This window comes from Tachypleus tridentatus, chromosome 7 (genome assembly GCF_004210375.1).
Source record: "Tachypleus tridentatus isolate NWPU-2018 chromosome 7, ASM421037v1, whole genome shotgun sequence".
NCBI classification, from domain to species: Eukaryota; Metazoa; Arthropoda; class Merostomata; order Xiphosura; family Limulidae; genus Tachypleus; species Tachypleus tridentatus.
Window position 1 is genome coordinate 86,604,176 of NC_134831.1, and position 9,912 is coordinate 86,614,087.

Genomic DNA, 9,912 nt, shown 5'->3' on the forward strand with positions numbered 1-9,912 from the left:
AATTAGGGATAGCTAGCTGACTTCCATCTAGTTTTACACTGTTAAATTAGGGATAGCTAGCTGACTCTCTCCCCTAGTCTTACACTACAATTAGGGATAGCTAGCTGACTTCCATCTAGTTTTACACTTAAATTAGGGATGGCTAGTGCAGATAGCTCCTCGTGGTAGCATTGCATGAAATTGAAAACAAACAAACATAATTAAAATGTATTAACTGTGGAAACTCTACCAATAAAATAGTTCCATATTTTTTTTGATATCACATCTTCCAATTATTTTAGTTTAGTCACAGAGTCCATCAGTCTCCTTTCACTAAAACTGATATTATTACTTTCTGACTTATAGTGTACAATTCCTTCTTCTTGTAATTTTGTTAGTTAATTTATGTATAGCAGTTTACTTTATTTTGGTGCACTGGAATTTATCTTGCAGAATTTTGTAGTTATATTTTCTTATAACTTCTAGATCTTTTCATGACATGGGACTGGGCAACCTACTTTTGACTATGGACAAGAAAATAGTAAGTATTGAAGGGTAAACCCACAAGTTGCTGTAGTTCTGCTTGAAAAGTAAGTGGAACATAAAAAAGTGATCAAAGTTAATTTTAAATGTCACTATAACTTGCTTTATTATAAATTGTTAAAGTCTTTCCAATAATTATTATGCATGTTTTGATTTTAAAAAGGAAAAAGGAAACGTATAGCCACCTGAAAAGTTGTATGTTTAGTTACCTAGTTATATGTTGCCCTTAAGAAACCTGATACTATTGATGTCTTACTCCAAGACATGTCCTGCAAGATGTCAAGTTTCATTTTTTAAATTAAAGTTAAGTCTTATTTAGTTTCTCAACTAGCCTTTGACAGATGTAAATACAAATTTAGAAAGAATGAAGGTAAGATGATAAATAGTTGTAGACTGTGATTAAAGTAATGTTTTATTTTTTCTTTCCTTAATGTTAGTTTATTTTTAGTATTGGTTAAATTGTTTGATATATATATTTGTTTATGAGGATTATTTTGCATTGTTATCTTAAGATAAGTGTTTAGAACAAAACTAAACCTCCTAAGCTAGCTGAATTTTGTGTTTGGGATTATAGCAAAAATTTGCTTGCATTGAGGGTACCATGACAGATGAATCAATACCTTCTAATCATCATAAGTATGGTGATATGTTAGGACGTATATAATATTCATTACTCGCTTAATTTTTATTTGAACTATATAGGTATTTTGTTTTGATCAGAAGTTGGAAACAGTTGTAGATTTTATTACCAAAATGTTTCTCTCTGTAGATGTTTTTTTATCATAGTTATATATTAAACATAACTTGAGAATTCTCTGTATTAATACCATAATTATTAATGAATCAATTTTAACTGTTGAGAGTTTAATAATAGTTGAATGTCTGTTGTGTAGTCAGTTAATCATACATGCATACAATTTGCACATATTCACAAGATGATAGGTTCCAATGCTTCACATTAAATAAACATTCTTAGATTTTCATCTCCACGTGTAATGTGAGAGTAATAAAACATTGAATACAAAGTAGATAAATATTATCAATATATTATTTTTCTAAGGTAGATAGAAATAAAATCTTAAATTTATGGTATAATGTGTATAACTAAAATTATATTTTACATTTTGAAGTTAATAATCATGAATGTGTTAGTTAATTTAGCCATAATTAGTTTTATTTAGTAGAAAACCACTTAAATTCAGAATGTTTGTTTATTCATATATTTAACAGTGCTTACCACAAATGTGCACAATTAATTGATACTTTCTTGCATATAAATACGATAGTTTTCCTTAACCTTTTTTTTATGATAACTAGGTGCCTGGGATTTTTATAATGAAAGAACACCTCATATCTGTTAAAGCATGTCTTGTTAGTTGGCATAACTAAGAATATAGGTACTTGTAGGAATATCATGAAGTATATAGTTTGTACAGGTTGATCTGTAAGTAATTTTGAAAATTTTATATTTAAGGTTGTTCTGTGTGTAAGCTTCTTTATAATATAAGTTATATATGGTTTTAACTATCAGCTTTGAGTTGTACTTATGAGATAAAATTCATGTTTTTTGTTTATGTGTTGAAAAATCCTTAAGTCATTCAATCAAAGTAATTTTTAGAAATATGTAAAGCATATAAGTGTTTGAGTAATTTTGCACAGTAATTATATGTTTAGAAGTTACACTGTGCACAAAAGCTTCTCTACCACAATAAAAATACAACTGTTCATGAGTAGTTTGTTGATCCTGATTCTAAAAATTGTTGAATATTACTGATCACCTCTAGTTTTTGAGTTATCTTATGTTTATTCTAAATATTCTTATATATTGTGAAAATAACTCTCTCTGATAACTTTATTTATTTATTGAAAATTGCATTTAAGAATGTTAAAAATCGTGTAATTATATACTGAAAATACACTTAAGCTATGTTTAAAACTTTCATCATGGTATTATTATTTATTTCTTTTTACAAAATACCTGACTAACTTATTGCATCTTTTATGTATGTTGTTAGTTTCATGCTATAAGAATCAACAGTAATCTTCTGTCATCACATGATTCCACTGTCTTTCTTTATGTTACTGTTCTATTATAGACATAACTTAAGGGAAGTGCTCACCAAGATTATTGCTCACTGCACCTAGATCATTTGATAAGAAGCTTAATTAAAAGTGTGAGAAGTGTAACTGTAGTGACATCTTGGACCCAGTTTTCATCTTGTTCTCAGAGATATCATTAATCCAACATAGTTTTCATCTCTGTAAATTCCTAAGAAAATTTTAACAACCAGTTTGAGTGATTTCCTTGCAGGAAGTTCTTTCTGACTGAGTAATGTTTCAAAATCACCATTCATCAGCACTTCCCAAATCTGTGACCCAACAAAGATACCACCTTTTAGATTTTACTTCACTGAATTTTTGAAACTTATAAGACAGATGGAGTGAGGGAAGAAACATATCTTGATGATTCAGTGAAAGTTGGAACTCAACTTTCTGTTTTCCTGGAACATAATTTTCTCACTGGCCATTCCTTTTTTTTTTAAATGAATTTTATGATATTGGCTATCCCAGACAGACTACAGTGTTTAGTATACTCACTTTATAGACTTAGCAGTAGTGGATATTTGATTGCTTCAGGTATAAGCTGCATGTTCTACAATGTTTACATCATTAATAACAGGAACCAATGGCTTAGTGTTCTCATTATGTAAAAGCACAGTTTTCACACTAACTTTAGATGTATTGGTAAAATGTTTTCTTTCTTGAGAGTATATTCAGTACTTGATTCTTCAATTAGTGCATCAACATTTGTACAGAAACACAAAGTATCTTGCGTGCTGTAGTGAGAAGCAAGACTTTTATGATAAATTCCATTGTCGTAAATGAAAATTCCCATGCTGTTTCAGTATAAAACAAGTCACAGATCTGATCATTTAGCTCATCTTGTGTGATCAAATGAGGCAGTTTATGCTGAGATGCCACAGGGGTAAAATTACTAAATGAAGGAAGTAAAGATGATTCATTGTCTTTTTTGCAGTATAACTTCTATTTCCCACTTTGCTGCTGGATGTGACACAAGAAAATCATCCCCATGAGATACTGGTTTCATCACAGATGCAATCTCTGGATATTTAGTGTATTGTTTAGTTTTGTCTGAATATCCAGAAATATTAATGCAACAATAACAGTTAAGTGATCTTTGGGCTCACATTGTATCATTGATGACACAATTGCTCTTCTTTTATTTAGCCACTGTGTGAAGCCAGATTTGGAAACAGTACAACACAAATGTAGCATAAACTGTTTAGGTGGTTTTTGGACTTGAAGTGAAAGCAGTCAGTACATGAAATAATTTTCTGAAAAGTATAAAAGAATTATGTTTAGAGAACTAGTTTAAAATATTTTAAAAACAAAATTTTGATTTTATTTGATTATATCACAGGTATGATGTGAGGAAGATGGACTTTGTTTTGAGTGTGCACAAAGCCAGACAAAGTAATCAACTGAGTGAGTGAGTGAAAAGCAGTTGAGAGAGAGGTGTATCACTCTTCCCATTTTAAGCTCAGTTGAAGGACTCCTCAAATATTCCTGGGCAGAAAAGGTGAACATGGGAATGAAGCAAAATTGGTGCAAGTCATTATAATTTTATCAAGAACAAGTAGCACATATAAACAATATATATGGAGTTTTACACCAATACAATACAGTTACTGTTTGAAGTAATCAAAAATTTATTCCTTTTGTTAATTAAACTTTCTATGTAAACTTAATTTCACAGTATAAACCTATTGAACTGAGCTGATTGTATGGTATTACACATATTGTTGATAAAGTAGTGAGATACTACAGTATCTTAAAATCTGGAGGTGATGGACAAGTTCTGATTACATATCTGAAACCAAAACTATTTAATTACCAAGAATCACTTGAGTTTTCTCTAGTAGCAAATGATTTGTAATGCAGTGTTACCTAAAACATTGTTTAGGGCAAATTTGTGTGTGTGTGTAGACTTATAAAAGAATTGATTGATTGATGAATTTGTGTTATAAAGATAAGTTTTTTTTTGTTTTTTACTTTACAATGGTGTGTTTACACTTTATATTTTATAATGCATGCTTTTGAACCAATTGCAATGTTTATTTATTTATGAAAAGTGTATAACTACCTTTCAAGTTGTTTTAGAAATAAAATTATTGCTAAAACATACAAGTTTCAAATAATGCAACATTTTTTTAAAGGGTCTTATTATTTTTTTAGGTAGGTCTTGTTCAGGCTTGTGAATGAAAAAGATTTGTACAATGTTAATAATATAATTTACTAATTTTTTAAAATATTATTAATTTGACCTGTCCATACTTTTAGTGTGAATTAATGTTCTTTACTCCCTTAAGGGTGAGAGAATCAGACAAGAAGAAAAATATATTTTCACCATTAAAAAAGAATCGACAAGACAAGAAGAAGTTGGTAGAAACCGTCCTGAAACAGCTCAGACAGTTAACATCAAACAGTGATTAGTATAATTGTACTTTATTCTTCCCTTTGTTACATATTTTGGTTTCCTATAATTACTGGCTTGATGGAAAGTATCCATTCAGGTTTTTGTGTGTTCAATGAATTAGTAAAATGTGACTGTTCAATGTCAAGAACATTGATATCAATTATTCTGAGAAGTGAGTGAACCAGGCTTTCAGTTAACATTAATAAAATATAAAGATTCTTATTATTCTTTACTGTAGTTTTGTTAAAAAATGGACAGTTCTAGAGCAGAGCTTACCATATTCATGTCTGCCATAAAGGGAAATTAGGCCAAGAAGTGCACTTTCTACTTATTTCTCACAAAACATATTGACCAGTTTTTGATTGTTTGGCTATATAGTTTTAAAATTTTGTGAGAGACAAAAACGTTTATGACACTAAATTATTAAAATTATTTGACCCATGTGTTGCTTTATTTCTCAGTTTTAAATCACTTTTTGTTTAGCCCATTTATTGTGTTATAGAATAGGAAAGAGTGTGATTCTAAGGGAAGTTTGATATTATAATTAAATTGTGATATTAGCACAAATAATAAAAAAACGACATTCAACTAGGGTCAGTGTTATAGTTCTCTTCTAATTTTCCATTTGATTTAATAGCCAGCTCATAACTGTTTGGTCTTAAGGTAATACATAGATATTAGAAAATGAACTTGAATCATCTAATAAACTGTTGTTGTGACACAACTGAATTCCTTGTGTTTTTCTGAATATAACTTAACAACTAATTGTAAAGTTACATACAGATATTAGAATATAAACAAACCTTGTGGTCTAATAAATAGCAGCTATGATAGATCTAAACTGTCTTCTTTATGATTCAACACACTGATATAGTTGTGTTGAGAGAGTCATCTGTATAAACAATATCTGTAAAGATGTGTTTTCAAAACAAACACCAAGGGCCTTTATGAGATTTTAGAATGGTACTTAATACAGTTATTCAAGTGTGGTCCCAGTGATTACTAGAAGAAACATTTTCATGTGGATACAAAGTAAAATTGCCAACCTGGTATGTGGTGAAGTAAAATGGTGAGCAGACAATACAGGAGAGAACAGTTAGTATTATGTACAATAATTTAGGTATAGTTGACTGGTATGCTGTAACATAATAATACATTGTGTTATAATAATTCAAAAATGGCTTAATGATTGTTGCTTTACACAACTGCTGCAACCTAATGGCAGACACTAGAAAAACACAGTACTCTGACAAGGAAAAACAATGGTAATGTGATTGTTACCCTGCTAATATGGTATACTCTAATATAGTGGGAGATGCTAAAAACAAACAAACAGTACTACAACCATGAAAAAGTGGCTAAATGATTGTCACTGTGCTGTACCTTGATGTTGCTATAAGGTGACTTTTTTGTGGTGCTAAATAATTTGACAAAGTTGTTTACCAAACTAATGGAGAAGAGCATATGATGTTACTATTATAGAATAATTCAGTTTGTTTGTAACATATACAAAACAAATATGTCTGTAGTAATATTACAAGGTAGTTTAATTTGTATAAACAGACTTTTCATCCTCTACTTACATCAGACACTTAGAGCTGGTTTTTACTTAATATTAAACATATTTACGTGTTATGCGTATCTGAAAGCCAGTGTTCAGTTTATTTTGAAATAAATCTCACACATCTCATGCTTGTAAGAAATGTTTGGTAGGATAGTCTACAAATGGTAAAAGGACTTTTAAAGAATCTTAAAAATGGGAATAATGTTTGACATGTTTCTCTAATAATTGGACACTGAAAGAAGTTAGTTGTGCTTAACTTTTATGAAACATTTAAAGTTGTGCCTTTTACTTGTCATATAAGTATGCTACTGGTTGAATTGTAATTGACTAATTAGATAAAATAATTATTAGTTATGTTGTACTGTACATTTTAGGCTCACAATGAATGACACATCATCAGGTTATTATGGGGTATAATTGTCAACAGTTTTTGTACTTTACATTAAATAAACCCCACTATCTGGTAGATGGTGTAGTTAAATACTTTTCCTTTGCAAAGAGGTTTTAGTGGAATAGTCCAGTGCAGTTAATAATAAGATAATATAATTTACTTTGTTTGTGTGAATAATACATACTTCATGAAAAATATGTTAAGATCCAATTTTTTTCATAATTACAGTCATTAAGTGTTGCTTTTTTTTATATATCATTCATGCTTTTTCATTTATAAATTTGACTGCTCATGGGAGAGATGTAATTAAACATTAAGGGGTTCTTTTTTTTTCTCTCTAACACTATACTGTTTCTGCTTCTGTTTGTTACATGAAATACCAATTTTGTGGTCCCAAACTTGTAGATGTTTACAGCACTAGAACTACTAGTAAACATTTGTTAATGAAGAAGAATTTTTGTAACATTACTCCTGTTACTGATTGTAAACAGAAGGCTTGGTACTCGTGATTTACATATCATTTTATGTTAGTACAAGTATAGTACTATATCATGTTTTTGTTTTTTTAATTCTTGGAATACCTATTGTGAATCATATTAGATACTCAAGAGATTCAGACAAATGAAAAAGGTACAGAGCAATATAAAATTGTGAATCATATTAGATACTCAAGAGATTCAGACAAATGAAAAAGGTACAATATAAAATTCTAACAAAAGATAGCCATGTTTAGATAGTGAGTAAAATACTTTCTTGTTTTGTTTTTGTTGTGAAAAAAAGTCAGAGTGGCCTTTTAACTAATATAAAACAATTTGTTAATGATAGTGCAAGTTCCCTTGCACAGGCCTTCAACAGCTACAAAGATTAGTGATAAGGGTTAAAATTTTCTGTGACCATCAGTTGTCTTAAGGGTTCAAAATATTTGTAAGCTAATAACCATCATGAAGGGTGGAAAGTTCTGTGAGGTATCACCCCTGTGTTTCTTAAATGTTTTCACAAAAACTCGTAGTTGTTTACAATCCATTTTGTCAGGTTGAACTTCAGTGGTCACATCATGTTTCAAACTGCTTACTCTTGAATGTTCAACATTTAGTTGTTTCTTGTCCCAGCCTTTTGTATTACTTTGTTTTGACCATACACATTTTTTTTTTTTTTTCAGAATAGTATGTTACTGTGGACATGAATAATTAGTGTAAATATGTGTATATTGCTTTGATGTTTTGAACTATGAAGTGCTTCTTTATGTTTAGTTTTACACTTCTGGAAACAGCTAAAACCATTTAACTGAATTGGGAGTTTAACACTCGTTAAAAGGTTATAAAATTTGATAATATTGTCATGCCTTTGTGTAAATAATAAAAATTTATCTAGAAACTAACTTTAAAACATAATATTTACAAGTAGATTTCAAATAAAACAAGTCAGAACTGTTTGTTTTTTTTGTGTGTGTGTTTGGAAAATATTTTATTAATCATTATAAACTTATAACTGCTGCAAAGAAACTGTATAACATACTTATTTTTCTGGTTGTGTTAGATGTTGATATTTTTCAGTTTGAAGAAATCAAGTATTGTGGAATGTTTTTTTGTTTAGTAACTAAGAAAGATATTTATCTGCATAGTACGTTGTACATTTTTTTTGTTTGTGGGGTACATTTTTTTTTCCACAAAATAGTTTATTGTAACTATCTGTCCATACCTTTGTTGCTGAGTTTTTGGGAAATAGTTTTCAAGTGCCTTTTGTGTGCAAACCAAACAATTTCCATAAAATCAGTTTATAAATGTTTGGTAAATTGATCCAATTTAATAATACCATTTTTTTGCTTGAGTTGTATATAGAGCTATATTTATATGTTTATGTACACAGTATATTTATTATCTGTTTTGGTTTCTGAAAATATTGGATGGATGAATGGATAGAATACATTAAAAGTTAATTGTATACTTATTGTTGTTTTGTTAGCTGATGTTTATTTTTTAATGTTTTAAAGAGTAATTTGTATGTATTAACCAGTACTATATTATATGAAACTATATTGTTTTATCCAATAACAAACAAGCATACTTCAATGACATGTTGGTTGTTGTTTTTTTTTAAGTTAAGAAATAATAATACAGTTGTTTACAGAATGACTAGTACACAGTTTCCAAAAAAATGTTTTGTAGATTGTTTTTATTATAGGCTGTGTTTGACTTACAGATATTGCTGTATAGTCACAGTTCTTTGTAGTAACATTTACTATGCAACTCTAGATACATATACTTCTCCCTCAAGTACTTTTGTCAGACATCATTTCATTTGTAGGTCATAAAAACGTGATGAATATAATCTACAGCCTTTGTTACTGTTTGTTTTTAACAACTAAAATAAGAAGACAATTTTTATGACACACTATCAAGATGTTCCTCTCATTTAATACTTCTGCTTATAATGACGTAAAATTATTTTTATGGAAGTAAACATTACAACTTTATTCAACATACATTATTATTGTGGCATTATATTTCTGATTTTATTTCATAACATTCAGTTTGAGATGTTTTAAGGATAGTTTGGTACAGCTGTAGCAATGTATCCATGTCTGATAAATTTTTTAGTGTTCGTCTTTCTTTTGTTCATGAATTCATATGTCCTAATGTGTTATTAAATACAGTTATTGTGAAGGAAAAAGAAAATTTATTGAATTTTAACATGATACAGGATATTTGAATATTTTGAGTTATTTGCTTGAATCATTTCATAATATTCATTATGAAGAATGAAGATTTAACAATCTGCATTAAACAGAAGTTTGTTTATACATTGCTATTTATCTTTAGTTAAGAAATTTTACATTTTTATGTTAGAGATTCCATCTTTTGATTTCCCATCCTGTGTTATAATCCTTGTACAAATTTTACAATCCTAGTCATTCCCTTGGTGATCAAGTCTGTATGT

The 9,912-nt window shown here is 29.1% G+C and overlaps 1 long non-coding RNA gene across 3 annotated transcripts in view; it reads left to right on the forward strand.

Annotated features, from left to right (window-relative positions):
• Positions 1–8,923, forward strand: part of LOC143256112 (uncharacterized) — an 88,624-nt gene extending 79,701 nt beyond the window's left edge. Inside the window, exons 1-3 of one of the 3 annotated variants that reach the window (XR_013031084.1) lie at positions 1,200–1,966; positions 3,965–4,123; positions 4,914–8,923. This is a non-coding gene — a long non-coding RNA (uncharacterized LOC143256112). Of the gene's footprint in view, positions 1–1,199; positions 1,967–2,770; positions 4,124–4,913 lie in introns of those variants that run through there. The other 2 variants (XR_013031083.1, XR_013031082.1) reach the window with 2 other exon arrangements.
• Positions 8,924–9,912: the final 989 nt, after the last annotated feature.